The sequence below is a fragment of the Siphateles boraxobius genome, unplaced genomic scaffold (assembly GCF_051911475.1).
Source record: "Siphateles boraxobius isolate OS27281-9 unplaced genomic scaffold, OSU_SipBor_1 50, whole genome shotgun sequence".
Taxonomy (NCBI): domain Eukaryota; kingdom Metazoa; phylum Chordata; class Actinopteri; order Cypriniformes; family Leuciscidae; genus Siphateles; species Siphateles boraxobius.
Window position 1 is genome coordinate 1,122,798 of NW_027509142.1, and position 23,948 is coordinate 1,146,745.

The 23,948-nt window shown below is 39.6% G+C and overlaps 1 protein-coding gene across 2 annotated transcripts in view; it reads right to left on the minus strand.

The window, feature by feature from the left end:
• frmd4bb (FERM domain containing 4Bb) overlaps window positions 1-23,501 on the minus strand; it is a 72,030-nt gene extending 48,529 nt beyond the window's left edge. The window contains exon 1 of one of the 2 annotated variants that reach the window (XM_077204680.1): window positions 23,281-23,501. The gene's annotated coding sequence lies outside the window, so the exon portion shown is untranslated. The remainder of the gene's footprint in view (window positions 1-23,280) is intronic. The other variant, XM_077204682.1, reaches the window with a different exon arrangement.
• Between the last annotated feature and the right edge of the window lie 447 nt (window positions 23,502-23,948).

The following is a 23,948-nucleotide window of genomic DNA, read 5'->3' on the forward strand; positions in this document are numbered from 1 at the left end:
TAACTAAATTTTTCAGTAGCTTGACAGAAGCTCAGTAACTTTTCAAACATTAGCAAACTACTTTTTTAGTAGCAAAGCTACATTTCAGTTTGAGTTTTGACGAGCCTGCAAAACAAAAAGCTGTTATAACAGCTTGTAAGGTGCGCCATTCAGAGCACTCAAAAGCTGTTTTTACATCTGGCAAGACCTGTCTGTGATCGCATTAAATGTTCCCCTGCGTGCTTCAGCACCAGTGAGAGCAGTCCCTAAAAGAGCTTACACAGAAAGATTGCGTCTTTTTCAAGATTACTTTCTTTCTGTGTGTTTCTGGATGTGGTCGTTACCTGGGGTCACGGGATGGTCACGATCGCTGCCTCGTGTGTCTGGGCCTCGGACACGCTGAGGCAGTGTTCGTGGATGAGTCATGTACCCATTGTGGGAAGATAACTATCTCGGAGCTGCGGTCCAACCCTCCCCAGAGGGTTGCTTCGAGCAGTGACAAGGGAGACCTGAGGATTATGGTGAGCGCACTTTCTTCGGGGAACTTACCCCCTAGGAAAACTCATCCCTCGATCCAACCCGGAGATGATGGCCATGCTTTCCCGGGCAGCCAACTGGATCGGGCTCGAGTGGAACTCTCTACCATGTCCCGAACCCTTGAGGCTGGACGATTGGTATCTCGGGGTGGCGCATGCTGGTTCTCAGCAACCCACCCCAGTGCCTTTCTTCGCGGAGGTGCATGAGGAGCTCACGGGGCGTGGAGGGCACCTTTTACTGCCAGAAACGGTCTTGATGGCTCCTCCTCCCTTACCAACCTTGATGGGGGATCAGCTAAGAGATACACATGTATCCTGCCAGTGGAGCGGGCCGTTGCAATGCAGAAATCAAATGCAGAAAGGACCTGCACGAGGTTGGTCATGATCCACAAGTTCTCCAAGAACTTCGCACCACAACGGACCTTGCGCTTCTTGCGAAGGTCCTGAAGAGGGCCAGGTGGAAAATCTTCAGTTTTCTTTTGTTTGTGTCCTGCCGCTGGCCTCAAAACCAGCGGTACCCAAATTTTCAATAAAAGACCAGTTTCTTTCATCTCTGGGTCTCCAGAGGGCCCGGAGAACAGTGGGAGGAGAGAATCCTCACCACTCTCATCTGCCTCTTCCATCGCCAGCGGACAGTGGTGTGCGGTTCAAGAACGCAACCAAGCCACCTCCTGCACCTCCTGCTCCATTGTACCAGGTAAGTTATGCAGCACAGTCAGACCCCGCTACGGGCCGCCTCTCAGAGAGAGCCTCCCAAGCTGCGTCTCTGTGTTACACCTCGCTGCCCCACTTCGGGTACGCCTACGGTCCCTTTGGTCCTGCTTGTACAGTCTCTGCGAGCCTGATTAGTGCTCCCCAGTCCATCTCGCTGGCTCATTCGGACCATCAGGCTCGGCAATGCGATTCAGTTCACCTGGCGTCCCCCCAAGTTTCAGGCCATCCACTCCACTGCAGTGAGAGCAGCCGAATCCGAATGTCTTGCGTGCAGAGATCGCAGTCCTACTGGCGAAGGACGCGATAGAGCCGGTCCCTCCAGCCGATATGAGGTCAGGGCACTACAGTCCCTACTTCACTGTACCCAAGAAAGGCGGTGGGTTACGACTGATATTGGACCTGCGAGTTTTGAATCGGAGTCTCCACAAACTACCATTCAAAATGCTCACGCAGAAAAGCATTTTCAAATGCATCCGTCCCCGAGATTGGTTTGCAGCGATCGACCTGAAGGACGCGTACTTTCATGTCTCGATTCTTCCTCGACACAGGCCGTTTCTATGCTTTGCGTTCAAGGGTCGACCATATCAATACAAAGTCCTGCCCTTCGTGCTGTCCCTGTCCCCCCGTGTCTTCACGAAAGTCACGGAGGGGGCCCTTGTTCCCATGCGAGAACAGGGCTTTCGCATCCTCAACTATCTCGACGACTGGCTCATACTAGCACACTCTCAAGATCAGCTATGTGAACACAGGGACCTCGTGCTCAGGCCCCTCAGCCAGCTGGGTCTTCAGGTCAACTAGGAAAAGAACATACTCTCCCCTGTGCAAAGGATCTCTATTCTCTGTATGGAGTTGGATTCGGTCACACAGACAGCACGCCACAAAGAGGAATGTGCTCAGTCGGTGCTGAACTGCTTGAACACATTCAAAGACAGAACGGCGGTCCCACTAAAATTCTTTCAGAGGCTCCTGGGGCACATGGTAGCGGCAGCAGCGGTAACCCTGCTCGGCCTGTATGAGATATGAGAGCGCTTCAGCACTGGCTTCACGGCCGAGTCCCGAGATGGGAGTGGCATCACGGCACTCACCGGGTGGAAATCACACCAGTGTGTCGCCAGACCTTCAGCCGGTGGTCAGATCCCTTGTTCCTGCAGGCAGGAGTCCCCTTGGAACAGGTGTCGTGGCATCCTGTGGAATTCACAGATGCCTCTGCCACCGGCTGGGGTGCTACGTACAACAGGCATGCAGTGGCAGGGGTGTGGACGGACCCCAATTGTATTGGCACATCAATTGCCTAATAAGTCTTATTAGGCAGTAAGTCTCGCTCTGAGCCGCTTAAAAAGGCTGTTACAGGGCAGGGACGTGCTGGTCCGTACGGACAACACCGCGACCGTTGGGTACATCAACCGACAAGGTGGTCTACGCTCCCGTCGCATGTCGCAACTGGCACGCCTTCTCCTCCTCTGGAGTCAGAAGTATCTGAGGTCCCTTCGAGCCATGCATGTCCCCGGGGTGCTCAACTGTGTGGCCAACGAGCTATCTCCAGCTGTGCTCCCGGGAGAATGGCGACTCCACCCCCAGGCGGTTCAGCTGACCTGGAGAGAGTTCAGGGAAGCTCAGGTAGACCTGTTTGCCTCCTCAGAGACCTCCCACTGCCAGCTGTTTTACTCCCTTACTGAGGGAACACTCAGCACGTACGCTAGGGCTGGGGCGGTTACCGCATTACCGCGGTCACGTGACTCCAACCGCGGGTCTGAGCTCGTCACCGTCATCACCGCAAAAAAACAAAACAAAAAAAAACCAATAACATTGGCCTGCACATGTGTGCACATTGTGTCTAATGACATGGATTCACTGATTCTAATGACATGGATTTTGTCTAATGATGTTGTGTCTTACATGGATTCAAAGTTTTCTAAACAAAACTTATCATCAAAAGATGAAGCAAATCCGATCTTTCGCGAGTTGGGGAACGCAATGTTCCATGACACATAATAACATTCCATTTGTATTAGAGATGCGCGGATGGGCTATTCACAAAACTCATCATCTGTCCGCACCAACGTTTTTTTGATCAACTTTCGAAACTGCATCCACGGCGCTGACTGTTTTAAGGTCTGAGCAATGTAAGGCGCTGCTGCCGCGAGGCTAGAAAGGTCTTGGCTGTTCTAGAAAGAAGACTGATCCAATGCAGCAAAGATATTTAAAGGCTATAAAGTCCCTAGTATAACCTATTGGCTATGTTGTATACCCAGAATATCAGCAGTGAACTCCGTCTCAGATCGGCGCACAGGGATAAAAATAAATAAATGAATAGCCTATAACGCACATTGGCAAACCTGACCTTTCCTGACTAGGCTAATGTAGCCTAAAATTTTATCATTTCGTTTTGAATTTTGTTTAAAAGTAGACATTTTAAGCTTTCTATTTATTTCTCCTGTCTGTGAGGCAAGTAGGCCTAACCTATACGCCGAGTTTCGGGTCATTCACTTGTCCAAGTAAAAAAATTGCTTGTCCAGAAAAAATTAGATTTTTTGTGTGTGTTGTAAATACAATTTATTCTGAAGCAATATTCTCATCAGTGGTCAGTCAGCTTTTACATATTAAAATCTGCATATTTATGATATTTTAACCTTTATAAAGAGCATTTTTCCCTAATCGGTTTAAATATGTTTCATCTTTCATTTCAAATTCTTAAATTTGATCAATAAATTCAATTGAAATAATAAGAAACTATATGGCTGTTACCAATCAAATTAATTAACTTACACTTACAACTGCATTAAATAATGCTAGAGATTGTTTTAAATATTTTTTGAATATACAAATAGAATGATAGCCTACTTTTAAAGTCGAAACTAAACCACCAGTCGGGGGGCGGCAGGTGACCGTCTTAACGCGTGCGTTATTGAGTAATTTATTCAAATGATTCGTTCAAACGGCTGAATCGTTCAGGAATGAGGCAGTTGTTTAATGGGTCATTGAATCGTTGACTCAACCGATTCATTCAAAGCGCTGAATCATTCAGTAATTCGTTTATGTTTTCCGGTGAGATGTGCTATCTGCTGTGATCTTTGTTTTTAACTATTTTCGCTACTCAAATAGAACAAAAACAGTCAATATTGTGTCTAAAATGTAAATGACTTGATATTAATTACTTGTTTATTGAACGGTCATATGAAATCAGTGTCACATTTTCAATTGTGATGGTATTATTCAGCACTCGTGGTCGTGTGATGTTGCTTAACTGTATCATATGTTATAAATATAAAAACTCCACATGATTTTTTTTAACCGCTGTATGTTCATTAAGTTTCTTTGTGTGAACTGCGCTCATTGTTTCCATTTCTCCTCATGAGGCGCGAGCTCAACTGTTACCTCAGACAGTCAGTGGCTGTTGCGGATTGTCTGGCAGTCCGAATGTCGGCGGATATTTTTTTAACGATAATAATTAAAAAATTAAAATACATTTTAAATGTACAAATATTGTAAGTAAACAACAATAGTACAAGTTTAAAAAAACATTTTTATTAAGAAATAATTCTGCATCTATTTTTAGGTGTTCCAGCTGCCACTGTGGGTGGCACCGGCACACCCTGAGACACCCGTGGCTACGCCCATTCACAGAAGAAACAAAAACAAGCGATAGAATATATATAAACAGATGCATATTTATAATAACGGGATCATCAACATTACACAGCATATAAATCAAAACGGCCTAATGTTACTGAATGAAATGTCGACCCAGGACGAGCTACAGGACTGTGAAGCTTTGGGGGTGTTGATGGACTCGATCTACTCCATCTGTGTTTTGATCATCGTTCTGAATCCCATCCGGACATTGTATTTTATAAAAAAAGCTGGCAGGAATAGAGTTAAGAAACATAGTTATAAAAAATAATCTCTTGAGTACATTTAAGTGGGCTTTATTTCATTAATATTATATTATCTGCAAATACAGTTAAAAAAGAGAAAAGTACACTGAAGTAGTGTAGAAGAAGTGCACATTCAATACAGTTATATGCACTTGTTTTTCACAAGGGATGATGGCCCTCAAATCTATGAACGGAGAAATTAATACTGCTAAAGTTGTCACTATTATGTCTCTGCAAAACAGAATTTTACAGTCAAAAAGCTTCCCAAAATCAGGACTTTGGTCACTTTTGGCAGCATTAGCGTACATAGGATATTGCCTATTTATATGGCCATGCGAGGAACACTTGGCAAATAGTATGAAATGACTGTGGCACACACATGTTTGCATGAGAAGTCACGCTGAATATGTTTCCACATTCTTAATGGCTTGAATCATGCTCTTATATGCCTTACCACGACAAAACAGATTAAAAACCAAGACAATTCATCTCCTTACCACAGGACTCTATTCTGTGGCATGCTGTTTGTAATTCATTCAGACCTATTCCAGGAATCTGCCGGGACAGAGATGTATCTCTCCAGGCCTAGTGTGTGCTCAGAGTCAGATTTGCCGTGGATATCATGTCTGCGAGTGAACCCAAGCGGGAGCCTTTATCAAACTCCGTCCCAGTCTGTGTTCAGCTTATCTCTGTTTACTCCATGTGATGAATAATTGAAGAGCACTTGTGCCACAAGTCTATCCGGGTATGAGCGTTCTGTCACACTGAACGTACCCTTCTTTAGTCAAAAGCAATCTAAAGATCAAGGCTAAATGTGCAACTGCATATCTAACACTGTCGATTCCATTGTCCAAATACTGTAGAATGCATTGTTTTGCAACATCTAGTTGTAACGTGACTGTAAAGGCCCTGATATACTCACAGCGAAGATCTTTTAGTCCTTTAAACCAAACAGATTTATAGTATTGAACGTGAAAATACAGTGTCAGTGTTGCTTTCAATTAGAATAACACTTCACTTTACACTGTTAAGCATCTCTCTGATTCCGATTAATGATTGTGTTTCATTAACAATTCTGTTTATTATACTTTTTACTATATATTAAACTAAAATACTAAACAAAAACTATACTATTTTTGTTAATATTTTAAAGTTTTTATTTTATTATTATTTAACTTTTATTAAACTTTAATTTTATTGTATGTAGTTATTTAAACTTTATCTAAAATTTGAATTACAACAGAAAATATAAAAATTAAATATCAAATTAAAACTATAATACTATCTGCAATATACAACAACAAAAAACACTGATTCTGACTGAATCACTAATAGAAGCGAACATCATAAAAAACGCGTTTCCTTCAGTTTAAAATTATACCCAACTAGGGTTGCCACCCGTCCCTTAAAATACGGAATCGACCCTTATTTGTGAAATGAACAGCGCGTCCCGTTTTGAATCAATACGGGACCCGGTTTGTCCCGTATTTCCGAGTTGTCTTAAACGCATCATTCCATGCAAACCATTCCACCCGCATTCTGTGAAGACTCGTCCTATTCTACCCTTGATTGGGTAATACTCGCTGCCATTGTTGGTTTGATTGGTTTGTTTAATACCATCAGGTTCAGGGCCAATCAGAGTCAGAGGAGGGCGGGTCTTTTGGCAGAGAGTTGATAGAAATGCTAGAGCTCAGAGAAATCAAAGCACCGTCTCACAGTTCTTCATACCTCAAGCATCTCCCGAAGGAGATAGTGTAGTGACAGTTTTTTTAATCAGCTCAATAATGTTCTGATTGATTCCGTTTTCATATGCTGCCTATGCCCATTTGTTAAGAAGTAATGTTACAATGTAAATTAATTATATCCATACATTATGGCATGATTTGTTTATTATGGTTAAGGTACACAGTCAGACACATGCATTTTTTAAATAAGAAATAAGAGAGAGATATATTTAATACATATTTAATAATAGAAATGTGCATGTGTGAAGAAAATAACTTATGCTTAACAAATCTAGAGAATTTCATCCTTTAATACTATAAAATTAACAATTGGTCGGAGTACATAAATAAATAAATAAATAAATACATAAATAGATTTTCTTACCAATAATAAAAATAGTGTTATAATTAAATTTAGAAATGTTTGTAGATTTAGGTTATTTATGTGTGATATCACTGTTTGGATGGTGTTACATGTTTGAAAGACAACCAGCTATACTCAGTGCTGCACGGAGTGACAAGAAGTACACTTAACGTCTAACATAGTCCAATACTGCACAGTACTACTTCTGGTCTACTGATGTTTTTGATGTTCAAGAGCCTTTGCTAAAGTCTCCTGCACTATATATTTTTTTCCAATCAAATTTACGCATTTGTTTAATTTATAGTGAATAAGTTATGGATCTGTTAATTTAATAAGTTAATAAAGTATGGCTAACATCTCACATACATCTCAGAGGAAAGGCAATTTTTTTTGTGGTCTCATTGTCACACTTTGTTAACGTTGTTTGTGATAGAGAGTGATTGCATCTATTCACACTGATTTCAATAGCAGATAGCTTATTATAATGTCCACTGTTACTGATCTTAATACTTTCCTGAAAATATGTTTTGAGTTATGATATACCACCATTGGCATACCGTCGGGCCTGTGGTCATTGTGGCCCCGAGGGCTTTGGCCCCCGCTGCGGCAGGCGTCCCTTATTTTGTTGTATTGAATGTGGCAACCTTATACCCAACACTAGAGATCATTCCAGCTTTTCACGGGTGGTATTTCCAGGCCATGAACTCAAAGCAGAGACGCACAGTCGCACATGCAGACGGGCCGTTTCAAGGGTTATCAAGACCCTGCTTTGAAACAAAGCAACACTTTCCTTCTGGACAAAATAATGTCTTCCTGTCAGTCTACATCCCTGTAAACATTCTCATCCACGCAGGATACTCTCTCTCAAACAATCAAGTCCTTGTCACACACATTTACTGCAGGCCATGTTTACCGCAATACCAAATCTGAAGAGAATCTCTCTCACAGAGCAGTTGTGTTAAATTCTGTCTCTCTCTGTGTGTGTGTCTCCACAAAGATGGCGATATTTGAAATCCTTGTCCTTGTGGGTAAATTGTTTGGTCTCCATGACAGCATATAAATCATACTAAGTGATGTTTTTTGAAAATGTAAAAATGCAGATGCAAACACTCTACACAAACCTTGACAATAGTATCGCCATTGGTTTGTAATTTTTTTTTAGATTGCTTGCCAGAATGTGATGTATGAATGAAAATGTATGAATGCATATTTGTCATTTTAACAGAACTTAAAACTGGTGGTGGTGCTTGAGACATTGTTGGTCATTCAGTGTTTCTGAAAAAAACTAACAGTAATACTGATTTGATAATAATACTACTACTAATTCTATAACTAATAACGGTTTCACTTTATTTTGATGGTCCCTTTAAAGGGATAGTTCACCCAAAAATGATAATTCTGTCAGTAATTACTCTCCCTCATGTTGTTCCACCCCGTAAGACCTTCGTTCATCTTCGGGACACGAATTAAGATATTTTTGATGAAATCTGAGAGCTGGATCACTCCTCCATAGGCTTCTAAGGGATTGAAACTTGCCAGCCCCAAAAAGTCGTTAAAGACATTGTTAAAATAGTCCAAGTGACTACAGTGGCTCAATCTTAAAGGAGCTGTATGTAAGAAATTTATTTCAATTAATCATAAAATGGTTACAACAACAGAAGCTTACGCTATTACACTAGTGAACTGACTCGCGGGCTACAGAGAAGGAAATGAAGAGTTGAAATAAAGTCGTAATTTTTGTTTTTTTGCGCACAAAAAGTATTCTCGTCGCTTAATAAACTTAAAATTGAGCCACTGTAGTCTCTTGGACTATTTTAACGATGTCTTTAATAGCTTTTCGGGGCCGGCAAGTTTCAATCCCTTAGAAGCCTATGGAGGAGTGATCCAGCTCTCAGATTTCATCAAAAATATCTTAATTCGTCTTCCGAAGATGAACGAAGGTCTTACGGGGTTGAACAACATGAGGGAGAGTAAATACTGACAGAATTATCATTTTTGGGTGAACTATCCCTTTAACACATTCTGTTGACTATAAGTAACGTTGCACCTACATGTCTATTAACTGTCATTAGAGTGTTAGTAAAGTATTCGTAGACTGGTAGAATAAGTTGACGTAGTTGTAAAGTTATTTATAGTCAACAGTTTTTGTTTTTTCAGAAACACTGAATGACTAACAATCATCAACACCATCAACATAAAGAGGTACTCTAATAACAATATGGAAATTTCCATGGTAATTTAGCATCTCAAATGTCTTGCATGGTTAAACTAAAATGAGTAATGGTGCTGATGATGTGTTTCAGTAAGTGTAGCTGGTTTCGCATCAGAGCAGAACTGCTCCACAGCAGCATCAGAGAGAAACTGCATTACTTCTGCAGTCTCCCCTGTCCCAGCCGAGGGGAGAAGAGAAACCACTCAAGCCGTAAATGAGCCGAGGACAGGGCTTGTCACCAATTCAAGAGCAGAGCTTCAACACAAACATGTGGCCTAATAAGATTCATCTGCTCTGCGCTCAGTCCTAGTGCTCAAGCTTTGAACATTTTCAGCTGACATTTAGAAAGTTATTGTGTTTGGAAACCTAGTGAGCCCTACTGACTATCTAGATAACATTTGTAGGACTGCAGGTGCAACCCTTGTGGGAAAAGAACAACGCATACTTATAAAAAGAGCACTTATTACAAAACTAATATACTTTACAACAATACACTTAAGTGCGAACTGAATGTAATGTTCTTAAACAATGAATTGCATGATAATTGGATTAACTGAAAATAGATTATGGAGTCCTATAGTTTAAATTTATATTAAATGCAATTAGCTTAACTTAAGAGGGTTTGTGTCCCACTTAAGTACGACTTCAGTGTATCTTTATATGTAATTTCATAATTTTCTATTTGCTTCTGAAACATGGTTAAGGGGTACTGCCAAATGACAAATTTATTGTAAACTAAAATATGCTTTAATGTAATTTCTCTTCAAACTTGTATGTAATGTATTTAAATATATTTGAAATTATTACACATTAAATTAACTTTATATGCAATATTGAATGACACACTATAGTTAATTAAGTACTTTACATGTACGTACTTAATGTACTGTACTGTATGTTAGTGAACATCTGAATAAGTTGACTACATTAAAGCACGACAAACGATAATGAAAACATAATGATTTTAAATGTACTTTAACAGTTAAACTTTAAACTTAAACTATTTTAAAAGAGCACTTATTAAAAGTGTACTTAAGTGTATTTAAAGAAAGCTCCTTGCTCTTTTCATAAAAAATGTTATAAACTACAGTTATTTACAAGTATGCTTTTAGGATTTGAAATGCACATTCAATACAATTAAGTGAACTTCTTTTTTTACAAGGTAAAGGATGTTAAAAACGGCTTATGATGCCTGCTGTTCATCTCAAGCCCGTCGTGAACGATCCCACAGAAAGTGTGGCTTACTGAAGAAGACTGCTATACTTCACTAATCCATGTTTTTTTTCCACCTGGCAGATGATTCAACAGCAAAAAATAAATCCCATAGACGTACATGAGCAAAGAACCCGAGCCATATCTACAGACCAAAATATCAAAGAGACTTGGGGGAGAGCCAGTAAACGACACCCTAGCAACCGCCCACAACACCCTAGCAACCACATAGCAATGCGCTGTCAACCACCCACAAGATTGTGACAGTGATTTTGGTACAGCCAAAAAAAACAAACTAGGTATATGTTACAAGAAGCTTAAATATCAAGACCTATCCAGATAATTAAGGATCCTGCACTTCAAATCGCTCACCTACGTGGTTTGATTTAATGTCAAAGTAGACAGCTGGCCATGCAGGCAGGAGACGTCAAGTCAGTTCATTATACACTGAGACGGAGCCAGTGCTTTGAGATGATTTCTTTCTGGCACACTGCTGGTGTTGTGGTGTGACTACAGGCGCTGAGTTATAACATCCCTTGAGAGGCTGTGTAGGGGTTAAGTGGCTCAATCAAGGGCACAACAGATGTACTTTTCAGCAGGACTCTTTGAACTTGCATGTTTAATATTTCATTATTCCAGTGGGCCACCGTGCCATTGTTCGGGAAGGCAGCAACCTGGAAATATGCCAAAGCACTGCACTGCCGCTACATCTATGAAACCTGTGATTGGTGGATGGATGTATAAGTTTGTAGTACTGATTTTACAGCATTATATTTCATTACTTAGCATTAGTTAATCACATCATTCTCTATACGCTTACTTCACGCAGCCGTTATTTTAAATTCGAAAGCGAGTCTCCGGTGGGAAGAACCCCGGAAGTACAAATAAACAACAATGCCTTGGACTACCAACCTGAAGCTGCTGCCGCGATTTACACTACTGGATGTTAATATCCAATATATAGGATATGTATATAGTTCGTTCCTGCTTCTTTTTTTACCTTCTGAAAGAAAAAAAAAATTATAAATGAATTTCACTGTATATAGTCTAAAGTATGAAAGAAATGTATGTACATTTTTAGAATAACTAATTTAAACATTATACACAACAATACGCCATCGCATTTGCGACTCTCCTATGATTAAAGGCGACACTTCCGGTTTTCTTCCCACCGCAGCCTCGCTTTCGATTTCAAAATAACGGCTGCGTGAAATAAGCGTGTAGGGCACAGATGGGTTCCTGCTGTATCAGTAGCCAATTAAATCGCTGTTCAACCTTCAACCACTTGGTTAGCATTTGCTTAGCAGCGCAGCGCACTTTCAGAAATCCTCTGAAATTTCTGAGGGGGTATTGTAATGTGTATACTAGGGGTGTCGAAATTAATCGTTTCTACGATGCATCGCGATGCAGACGAGGACGATTCGGTATCGGTTCAGTAATAGACCATAACCGGTTATACTGACGCTTTTTTGACGTCATTTGTTGCGTGTGTGCTTTGTCGCGGTAGCATACAATGGCAGAGGAGGCGAGACGCGAGTGCGAGTAATTAAAAATTCTCCGAATACTTTAAAAGCCTACATCTATTCTGGGCACATTTCGGCTCTAATGAACAACCTGGTAAGCACGACCTGAAGAAGACACGCGCTGTGCGCGCTCATGTCACACACACATAGAGCTGATTTAAGTATCCAAACCCGATGGTCAAATTACAATTATTCTGTGTTGTTACGCCTGATTATAAATGGATGATCGTTACCTTCAACAGCGGGCTCGGCGACGGTTGATGCGCGCATCTCTATGGTAACATTATACACTGATGAATGAGCGCTGCTTTTAAATGAACATTTCTTTACAACAAAATTTATTTGACTTAACTTAAACTTAAACTGGAATGTCACTGTTTCTGTCAGTGCGAGTTCCCGAACAGGCGAACACGCGCGCGCACGCACACATCACTTTTGGAGTAAAAATTTAAATTGCAGATGCAGTGCACCGTGATGCATCGCGATATCGAATTGAGCTGAATCGATGACATGATAATCGTAATCGAACCGAACCGTGAGACCAGTGTAGGTTCACACCCCTAGTGTATACTCTGTTTTGGTTTAGATTCATTGTGATTTGGTTCTGTTTTCCCTGTTCCTGTTTCCCTGTGTTCACTGTCACTGCAAGTTGACCTAGTTTCCTAGTGTGTACCAGTTTGTTCCCTTAGGTACTGATTACGTATCACCTGTTGTTCATTTAGCTGCCTCATTATCTTTTCTTGTACATTTAAGCACTTGGTTCTCTCCAGTGTTTAGTCTTGCGTTAATGTTGCATGTTCGGTTAGTGTTTATTATTCTATTCCTGTATACTCCTAAGAATCAGTTAATTAAAAAAGTGTGTATATATATATATATATATATATATATATATATATATATAAGCTGTGTTCGGAATGAACTAATCATCAAGGTCATGAAACGGTATACACCTGTCTTCAGATGAAGTGCCTCTGATTGACTCCAAATAAACTCAGCTGTTTATCTTGGTTGCTTCTACTATAAGAACCATGGGCCACAAAAAGCTTATTAAGTATCAATAGGATCTTGCTGTTTAAAGGTATAGATCAGGCAAGGGCTACAAAAACATTTCCAAGATATTAGATATACCATGGGTCTCACCTGATTTCACCAGTTACAAAATGTTTCCGGATCACCATCTTAGTTGATCCTGGAACAACATTCCAATAAACCAAACAGATTTGAGGGACAAGTTTACAGTTTATGTCAAGTTTTGGCTTAGAACCAGGGTTCGGTGCTTCTACATCAGTGTTATTCACTTATCATTTCCCTCTGGTTTTAGGGATAACGTATGGGTAGGGGTTAGGTTATAGGGGTAGGGATAGGGTTCAAACTAAATTTTCAGACAGGAATCTTGTTCCAGGATCAACAAAATATGTTGACCCAGGAACATGTCTTACTTGGCAGTAATCAACAAGTAGAGAAAGAATGGCACAGCAGTGACATTATCAAGAACAGAGTGTCCCTCCAAAATTGACAAGAATACAAAGTTAAAACTGGTCTGGGAGGCGGCAAAGAGGCCGACAGCCACATTAAAAGAGTTGCAGCTCTTTCTGGCAAGTACTGGTTGTGACAACTCTCTCCTATTCTCCATCTATATAAGCTATTGGGCAGGGTGGCAAGACTCAAGCCTTTTCTGACTAAATAAAACATCCAAGCCCAGCTAAACTTAGCAAAAACTTAGATTCAGCCTGCCAAAACAATTTGGAAAAATGTGTTATGGTCTGGAAGTGTTAGAAGACCTACACTTCCATCCAAAATTGTAAAAGGTAGGCTATATTTGTGGCACAAAAAACAAAACAGCATCAGCAAAAAAACAGTAAACCCACAGTAAAGCATGCAATGGCAGCATCATGCTTTTCTTCAGCTGGAACTAGTGAAGGTGGAGGAAATCAAGAATAGCTCCAAGTACCAGTCAATTTTGGCACAGAACCTTCTGGCGTCTGCTAGGAAATGAAAAGAACTTTCACCTTTCAGCAAGACAATGATCCAAAACACGCATCTAAATCCACGAAAGAAAGGCTTCAGCAAAGAAGGATGAATGTTTTGGAACAGAGCCCAGGCCTGAATCTGTGAGGGACCTGAAGAGCGCCGGGCCCAGGAGATGCTCTCGCAGTTTAAAAGGTCTGGAACGTTTTTTCAAAGGAGAGTGAGAAAATATTCCCAAGTCAAAATGTGCCAAGCTGAATAAAATCAAAACAGTAAAATCAAAAGGGTGCTTCAACAAAGTATTAGTTCAGGGGGGTGAATACTTATGCAGTTAGTTATTCTAAGTTTTTTTATTTTTTTCTCTCTGAAATGTGTAACTTTCATTTTCAGTTTATATTCACTGTAGATGTGAGAGGTAGCCTAAAATGGGATCACTAGGGAATCCAAAATTGTTGGCTAATCTGAGAAATTAATACTTTTCTTGTATCCCACATGCAAATACATTGTTGGCGCTTTTCCACTGCATGGTACGGCTCGGTACGGCTCGCTTTGGTGCTTTTCAACTGCATGGTACGGCTCGCCTAAATAGTACTACCTCATTTGAGGTTCCAAGCGTGCCGTACCAATACTAAAATTTGACGTATAAACACTGCAAATCACTGATTGGTCAGAGAGAATCGTCACTACCAGCATCATTGGATTTGCAACACGAGACATCCAACCTGCTAGATTTACATAGTCAGCAACAGCCACCGCAGTATCATTTGTACGCACAATTTTTTTAAACGACTTGCTTGAAAAAATAAATAAATGTCTGAATCATGGTGAGTGTTCAGTAGACAAGGTGCAGACGTTCCTCTCGTTGGTAGCCGAGGAGCGGATGGGGCGACCAGGAATTTGAAAAGTTTTTCAGCCACTATAACCCCACCTTTGAAGCGGTACTAAACTGCAGTGGGAAAGCAAGCCAAGCCAAAGCAAGCCGAGCCGAGCCATACCATGCACGCCAGTTGCCCCTCTGAAGCGTTTATTGCTGCAGTATCAAAACTTTCTAACATGGCTTTTTTTCCTGGCTGACCGTTAAAGATCATCTCACACTAGGCTTCCGGAAAAACTGTAGAAGGCAGCCAATCAGATTCAGATTGTCTTTGCGAAGGTGTTTTTTGTGCCATATGCATCAGATGTTCAGTGAACGGTGTGTGGGCGTGACGACTGAAGCTGAGACTATTATCATTGTGACAAGAACGTTACTGAAAGGATCAAAAACATGCAGCCAGCTGGAGCTTGAAACACGCCTTCGCTGGTCCTGTGTGTTTTGTCACGCCCATCAGCCTCTCAAAGACAAGCACATGGACGTGAGCGTGGCTGAGGTGAGAATGACCCACACACAAACCCAGATAGCATGATCTTATACTGTAACGCTGGCCGAAGGATGCCAGGAAGGGAGAAAACAGATTCTGCATTCATTTTACTATAGTTAAAGTCCACTGTACACGTCCTCATACAGATATGGGAAGGTAGACCATTGTCTTTGGTCGATATCATGTCACAGGATCCAGCTCTAGACTGATTACACACACCTCTTACACACACACACTGTCCCGCCGGCAGCTCATATCCTATGGGTGATTAGAGCTGTGTGTCCGTCTGCCAGCTGCTTGGGCAAGAGATTACGTATGTTTGCAGCCCTCTGGGACTTCAATAAATCCACCTGCAGCTCATAGTCTAAACGGTAGTGTTAGACATCTAGTTTATTCTGTATTCTGAAGGTCAGTGGTGCTACAATCAGTTACAAATAGCAAACTCAGATCCGATTGCCCGATGTTTCTTCAAAACACCATCGTTCTCTTCTGAGGTCATCCACGATTGTGAGAACTTGGTCAGTTTGTTATTCACATGGGAACTGGGAACAACATGCTTTGATTACAATTGATTTAGGCCCTGTTCAATGGTGATTATCACATGTAGGTAATCTATATATAAAAAGAAGTAATAAATTATATTTTCCATATAGAAAATTAAGCCTGTTTTAAGGCCATTAAATTTGCCATTTTGCATTAGTTTCATTATAATTAATCACATTTGCCTCCAAAGTTGTAAATAATGTAATGCAAATAATCTCATTGTCATTACCATAACACAGAAATATAATGTTATTTTTTTTAAAATTAAAATCAACATAGAAATATCCTTAATTGTCAAGAAACTATAGTGTCACAATGCAACCTTACGTCATTTATTCTCCTTTGTTTTTATTTTTTTTCTATTCATCAAAGAATCTATAAAAATATTAATCAGCACAACTGTTTTCAACATTGATAATATTCAGAAATGTTTTTTGAGCATCAAATCAGCATATTAGAATGATCATGTGAGTAATGATGCTGAAAATTCAGCTTTGATCACAGGAATAAATTACATTTTACAATATATTTACATAGTTATTTTAAACTGTAATAATATTTTACATTATTACTGTTTGTACTGTATTTTTGATCAAATAAATGCAGCTTTGATGAGCGACTTCTTTCAAAAATATTTTAAAAATCGTACCGATCCCAAACTCTTGAACGGTAGAGTATGTCATACCAAACCTGAATCAATCAACTTAAAACAACTTAAACCAGTTTTGTGAACTGGATCAACAGACTGATTCATGTTCAAATTCAGATGGGCAACAATATTTAGGCAAGTAAATGCCAGACTTTCATTTATAGGACGATTCCCTTCATGGTCCTTTGTTTTCTTTTTGTAAAATATTACTTGTTTTTTTTATTTTGATTTCAGAGTGAAATAAGACTTTCTTGGTAATTTGGTAAAAATACTTCCTCCTCGGTGTGTTGAATCTGCCTTTCTTGAGGATTATCAGTGGCCTCTGCCTGTGAAGATACTGTACCTGCCAGCTATGAAACTCAAAGCCATCAAACAGCCAGTTAACAAGAGAAGAGTCGAGAGAAGCAGAGCTTTCAAGAAGCTTTCATAAGATGGAAAAGAGAAATGACACTGAACTAAAAATAGCTAAGCTCAGACACTAGGTCATCTAACTAAACTTGTACATAAAAGCACCTTGAACGTAATCTGTGTGAAACGTTTAACAGAAAGATGTGCTAGTGAAAAGGATGTGCTAATGTACTGTCATGGAAAAACACTGTCACTTCCACTGACTTGCTGTTATCAGAGTAACAACCAATGCAGAAACAATGAGCGATATGTCTTCTAAGTTAGTGTTTAAAGTGCCCATATTATGGATTTTTGAAAATTACCTTTTATGCGGTGTGTAATGTAGTTGTATGTGAATGTAAACAGTCTGCAAAGTTATAAAGCTGAAAGTGCACCATAAATAAAGTTAGTTTATCTCAAAAGAAAGAGCCGATTCTGAACCGCTCAAACGAGTCGTTTGGACTCGAATCTAGTTTCACGAAGTTCACACGTCACAAATCACTACATTTGCATAATGCCCGCCTACGTTCAGCGTGGTGGACATCTTGCTGTAGCTCGTTCGTGTGGATATCATGTCATCACGACGCTGTGTCCTCCGCTGTGAGAGTAAATTCGGTTTATTTTCACTTCCAAAGGATGAGACTGTGAAGAATAAGTGGTTAAAATACATCTTTACCACAAAACCACAGCAGTATAATCCCAAACTTTTGCTGTGTTCCCTTCATTTTACTGACTACTGCTTCTCATAATCACAACCTGTTAGTATGACTAATTATTGATGATATCTACCAGGTTTTCAAAATACTTCGTTTTGTGTTTTATATTAATAAGGTCTCCTACTAACTCACGTTATTACTTTCATGAGTAACTGAAATTCTTCTGCCAAGCAGCTGTGGGCCACTATTACCTAAAACTGTGTCTATTAATGCAGACGGTCTGTCGTTCTTACTACTTTGAGTAAAGATAAAATATGGAGCAAGATTTGTTTTACCAACATTTATGTTACATCATTCATTCATTCAGTTAGCTCGGCTAACTAAGGCACCATTATTGATACAGTTCCTGCATGTGCACCGTAATAAATTAGAAAAATACTCTGTAAATAAATAAGTACAAGAAAAATAATCGGTTTGTTGATGGACATGCACTTGTTAATGCTGATGGTGAGGAATTACAGTTGCAACATCTCATAATGTACCTCAAACTGAGTAGTGTATCACTGAGAAACGTCCTGCTCGAGTCGTCCTTGCGATGGAGGTTCGGGTTGAATAACTAGTTCTTCCAATGTTTCATCTTCGGACTCTCGCTCAGATTGATATGGTAAAATCGACGTCATTGTTCGTTACTGTCTTTAGTTAAACGGTGTACAATCACTGAGGTTTAGGAAGCCTCCGGATGGAGCTGAAGTTCAGTTATGGCAATGGGCAGTAATAGACCATAACCGATTATAATGTACTGACGTTTTTCTGACGTCATTTGTCGTGCTTTGTTGATAGCATACAATGGCATAGGGAGGCGAGACGCAAGTGCGAGTAATTCAAAATGCTCCAACTACTTCAAAAGCCTACATCTGGGCACATTTCGGCTCTTATGAACAACCTGGTAAACACGATCTGGAGAAGACACGCGCTGTGTGCGCTCATGTCACGCACAAATAGAATATGCAGGAGGTAATACAACTAACTTGATAAACCACATTAGCCGTGTTCTCCGCGAGCTGTTAACGCCTGAGTCTGACTGCTGTAGAGTCCCAGCGGATGAGCTCCAACGTCACCCGAATTCACAGCCAAAAACAGATCATCCGCACGCCCTAATAATTTTCTCTGATTTAAGTATCCGCACCCGATGGTCAAATGACAATTATTATGTGTTGTTACGCGTGATTATAAATGGATGATCGTCACCTTCAACATTGGACTCGGCGACGGTTGATGCGCGCATCTATAGGGTGAATGAGCGCTGCTTTTAAATGAACATTTCTTTAAAACAAAATTGATTTTACAGAATTTATTTTTCTTAATGGCATAAATAGGCTTTACTCCCTTGAAACTTAAACTGGAATGTCACTGTTTCTGTCACTGCGACTTCCCGAACAGGCGAACACAAACGCGCAAACGCACACATCACTATTGAAGTAGGAAAAAAGTGAGGATGCAGTGCGATATCGAATTGAACTGAATCGATGACCGTGAGACCAGTGTAGGTTCACACCCCTAGTGTAATGTATATTATGAGAAAATTAAACAGTTTTTTGACCTTTGATGCATGTAAACCTGTTGTAGGAGACTCCAAAACAAGGAAATTAGGAAACTTTAAAATAGCGTAATAGGGGCACTTTAAAATTAGTTGATGTCTGTTTGTGACAGGACTTCCTGAACATGAGTTCCTGACTTTGCTTCTCACTGAAAAGACGGTGGAAGATGCTGGCAGTTTATTTCCACCTCGAAAGACTGTCCTTTAACTACCAGTTCCTGTTTACAAAGCTGACAGGCTAGCTGTATGTCAAAGAGTCTTTTCCTGAGAGAGATAAGAGGAAAACAAAAAAAGCAATAAAAACATGTGAAGGGGCTTGAATGAGATTCGAATGAGAATTTTTGTTCATGTTCAGTTTTAAGGTCATCAAAATGCTATTGAACTCCTAAAAGTTAACTTTTTTAACTGCTTTACGTGAAAACAGACATAAGATATTGATGACATAATGTTGCACTCACGGGCATATCCAAATTGTTGTCCAATAAAATACTTTCTTAAATGAGAACGTCTCTTCACGATAACAATGGCTGCCTCTGACTGGCATCAGCAAACAACAAATCATGGATCATAGCTGTGATTTAAACTAAAGTGTGTTGGCTATTTATAAAAAGCTAGGAATGAGGCCAAACTTGCTGGTTCAGTGCAAGGCGTTTTAAATCCATCATTAGGTTTGTGCAATGCTATTGGCACAGTTGCTAGTTTTACAGTCAATGTTTGTTGTATTTGCCAAATTATAAAATTTGCTTTTAGTAAGCATAACCCCTTTTTGGAGAACCTACAGCATGGCATGCAAATAAAGGGATGCAAATATTCCTTCAACTGCATGACCTTATTTTACTTTCAGGTAAAACTTCGAATATGAATGAGCTGGAGATCTGCAAACATGTGTGCCCTTGTCTTCTCCCCCAAAAATATCTCAAAATCCTAAAGCCACTAAACAATAATTGGTAGTAAAATAGAAAAAGGTAAAGAAAGCATATAGACCATACAAGACCGCCAATGGTTATTGTATTAGCTTCTAAAAGTAAGAGTTCACAAACTATGAAAGCTTGTTTCTGCCAAGGGATAAAACAATTTAAAAGATAATTGTGACTTTCCATCTCGCAATTCTGACTTTATAATTGCTATTCTGACTTCTTTTCTCAGAATTGTGAGATATAAACTTCCTATTGCGAGTTATAAAGTTCAATTCTGAGGTAAAAAAGTAGGGGTGACCGTGGCACGATCCGCCTTTTTTTGCCTCCGATACCGATTCCGATACCTGGGATTCAGCATTGGCCGGTACCTTGTACCGATCCAAAACTAAAATAATAATTTAAAAAAACAGTGCCGAATTACCTAATAAACTGTATCTGTATGCCTCGCTGTGGGGAAGAGACTGGGATTATTCTTTTGTTAAAGGCATCAAGCTTGACTTAAACATTAATTTCCTTACTTTGTAAAACAATATACTTAAAAAATATTTACTATATAACTAAAAGACATTTCTTTTAAATTTTAAGCGCAACTTTTTAATGAAGCAGCAACTTATGATAGATTGGACAGAACAACTAAGGCTATCAATAAACTGCCATTGCGCAAAATTATTGTATAAAATGCTCCAATTCAGAGCGGCACGAAACACTTATGTGTTTGAAGCAACATGGAGTCAGAGCGCGCAGCATTGAAAAGTTCAAAGGCAAGCACAAAGGGAAGATATACATATATTTATTTATTCATTAGTTTGAGCCTTTTCACAGTTTTAAATTTCAGTAAATGTGCACGTGAAGAACAATTATATCGCTCTCTAGTCCAGTGTTGTGATCTAACAGACACCTGTTTACAATTAACATGTGAAACTCCAGCAAGATAAAGTCCTTTTATGCAAACCATAGAGCTTTATCTACAGATTTAAAGTATAATAATAGGAACATTGAATCATCTTGGTGAGTTTCATCGTGTTGACTGTCGTAACCACTGTTTGAATGCTGAATGGAGAATGACTGACAGACACAGCGGAGGGAAGCACTAACGTGAAGATTAATTTAACGACTTAAATCTGTACCTCACATTAAACTGTAATGGCTTCAGAAAACGTGGAATATAGTACTCGAAAACATTATGGTGCTTTATAATGTTTTTTGTGCCTTTTTTTGTTGTATAACATTAACATAGGCCTACACAATATCGGATTTGGATGGTCTCGTCTGGCCGATACGTCTTGGTAGTATTGAGCAATACCGATACCTAGTATCGGATCGGTGCACCCCTATAAAAAAGACTGACTTATTTCTCAGAATTGCGAGTTTTTATCTCAAAATTCTGACTTCATAACTTGCAATTGAGAGTTTACATCTCGCAATTCAGAGAAAAAAAAAAGTCAAAAGTGTGAGATAAAGTCACAACTACCTTTTTTACTTTTTATTCAGTGGCGGAAACAATCTTCCATAAAAAAAAAACAAAAAAACAATACAGGCTCATTGGTGGCACGTGCCTCGTCTGCAAAACTCCAAAAATGTCGAACCAGTACAATACATTCAATTCACTGCAGTTTCCAGCTGAAATGAACACTGGCAGTTACACCAACACATTTTATTCCAGTTTACACAAATTATGAATAGTGGGGTGGATTATCGATTTATAATCTTCTTATTTTCATTGGTTAATTGCACAATACTATGTTATCATTTTGCAATATTTATAAACTAATACATTTTGATGTATGAGTCACATAACCAACTCCATATTTTGGGCTTTTCCAGTGTTAGTAAACTTGATCGGTAGCTCACCTGGTAGCACTTGCAATGTGGACAGGTACAAATCCAGTGAAAAAAACGATAAATGAGCTCAAAAGGCTTGCAGAAGCAAGCTAAAATGGCATGGTGGCTTTCATCAAATGCGTTTTTATCTCACGTTTGCTTTAGTTAACACTGTTTAGTGTAGGGTTTAGTTTAAGTGGTACATTATTTTCAAAAGCAATAGAGCATTAACCTATGGGTGCCCTGCCACTCACTGGAGATTTCCTTTCCAAACTGCCCTGACATGTACAACAAACAGCGTAATAAAACATTGCCAAATCCACGTTCATCTGTTTCAGATAAAAATGAAGTGACAGTCACTCATTAGACATATTACTTCAAAAGTGTTGAGAAATGTGCAAGTAGCAAAATAATATACTTTGGCAGAAATGTCACCATAGGAATGCCTTTCCAGTGAGAAAAATAAAAATTCTGTCTTATTTTACTAAAATTGCACCAAGCATTATTGTGTCAAGAACAGAGCCGGTCAATTTAAAACATGAAGACAAAAAGCAGAGCATATCAGCAACAGACACACATACCTGACAATCCCAGTTTGATTGTAGTTTAAGTGATTAGATTGTAGTGTAATATAATATAAATCACATTCTAGCCTCACAAGTAGAAACCATATAAATGTAGGTACTTATATTTGTGCATTTATATTTATTGAATGATATTTGTCAAAATTACATCATCTCATGTCATTTATGTCCTCACCAAAGAGGAAATATTAATTTTGCAATCCTCTATGTCTGTGGTGTCTATCTTCAGAAATGACTAGAAAAGAACTGGACACATTGACCAAGAGCTTGTGAAAACCTGGCTGCCTGCCTACATTGTCAATAATGTATTGTACAGTTCACAAAGATGCTTCAACAGGATGGTGACCATATGAGATTCATTATTCTTCTCTTATCAATGCTGAGATGTATGGTCAATTACAGATCCCACCTTTCTATTGCCTTAAAAATAAAATAATAAAACATAAATGCTGGCTCAGGCTCATTGTCATTTTGCAGAATAAATGCGAAAATATTCGTAAACCCTCTTAATTTAGAAATATCAAATGAGCATCTTCCGGTTAATCCATCGTGTTTCACGTGCTCTGATGCAGCCTGTTGTCAAATCCGAGTAACAGACGAAAAAGCGACAAATAATACAAAAGCGACTCATTTAAGCGATACATGAGCGAATAAATCTTACCTCGGTCTATAAGGGCGTTTCCGTTCAGTTCACACGCTCGCTGTCGGGTGTATCGCCGCACATCTGCTTCATTCCCTCATCAGTTCGTTCAGTGATCAGACACTCACCACGCCTTCACTTCACCGGCTACAAAGACACGGGCCGGGGCCATGCCGTTATCTGCGCGCACACGGGCCAGCGCGCGCACACGCTCGCTCATACTATACCCACAGTGTGTGTGTGTGTGTGTCCTACACAGGCTCCGCTCACTGACAACACAGATATTATCGCTATAATGCTGCAGGGAAATATTGGGAATTCGGATATATTCAATGTTCATTAATCATGTTGTTATAGCAGTTAGGCTAATATTATATATATATATATATATATATATATATATATATATATATATATATATATATATATATATATATATTAGGCTATATTGCAATTATAATTGATAATTAATGCAAAAAATCGTTTAACCTAAATTCAAAGAATCGATTCGGCGATTTGTACTATCAGTGCTTTAAAGGCGACGCGATTGCTCGAAATTTCGCGGGTGAAATCCAGAATCCGAGTGTTTGGGAGTTTCGGGTAACAGTGCGTCTCCATTACAGCGGCAAAACTCCGCTCAGTGCCGCTGACAACGCTCCGCTTTCGGGTGTCGGCTACCGTGTGTCTGT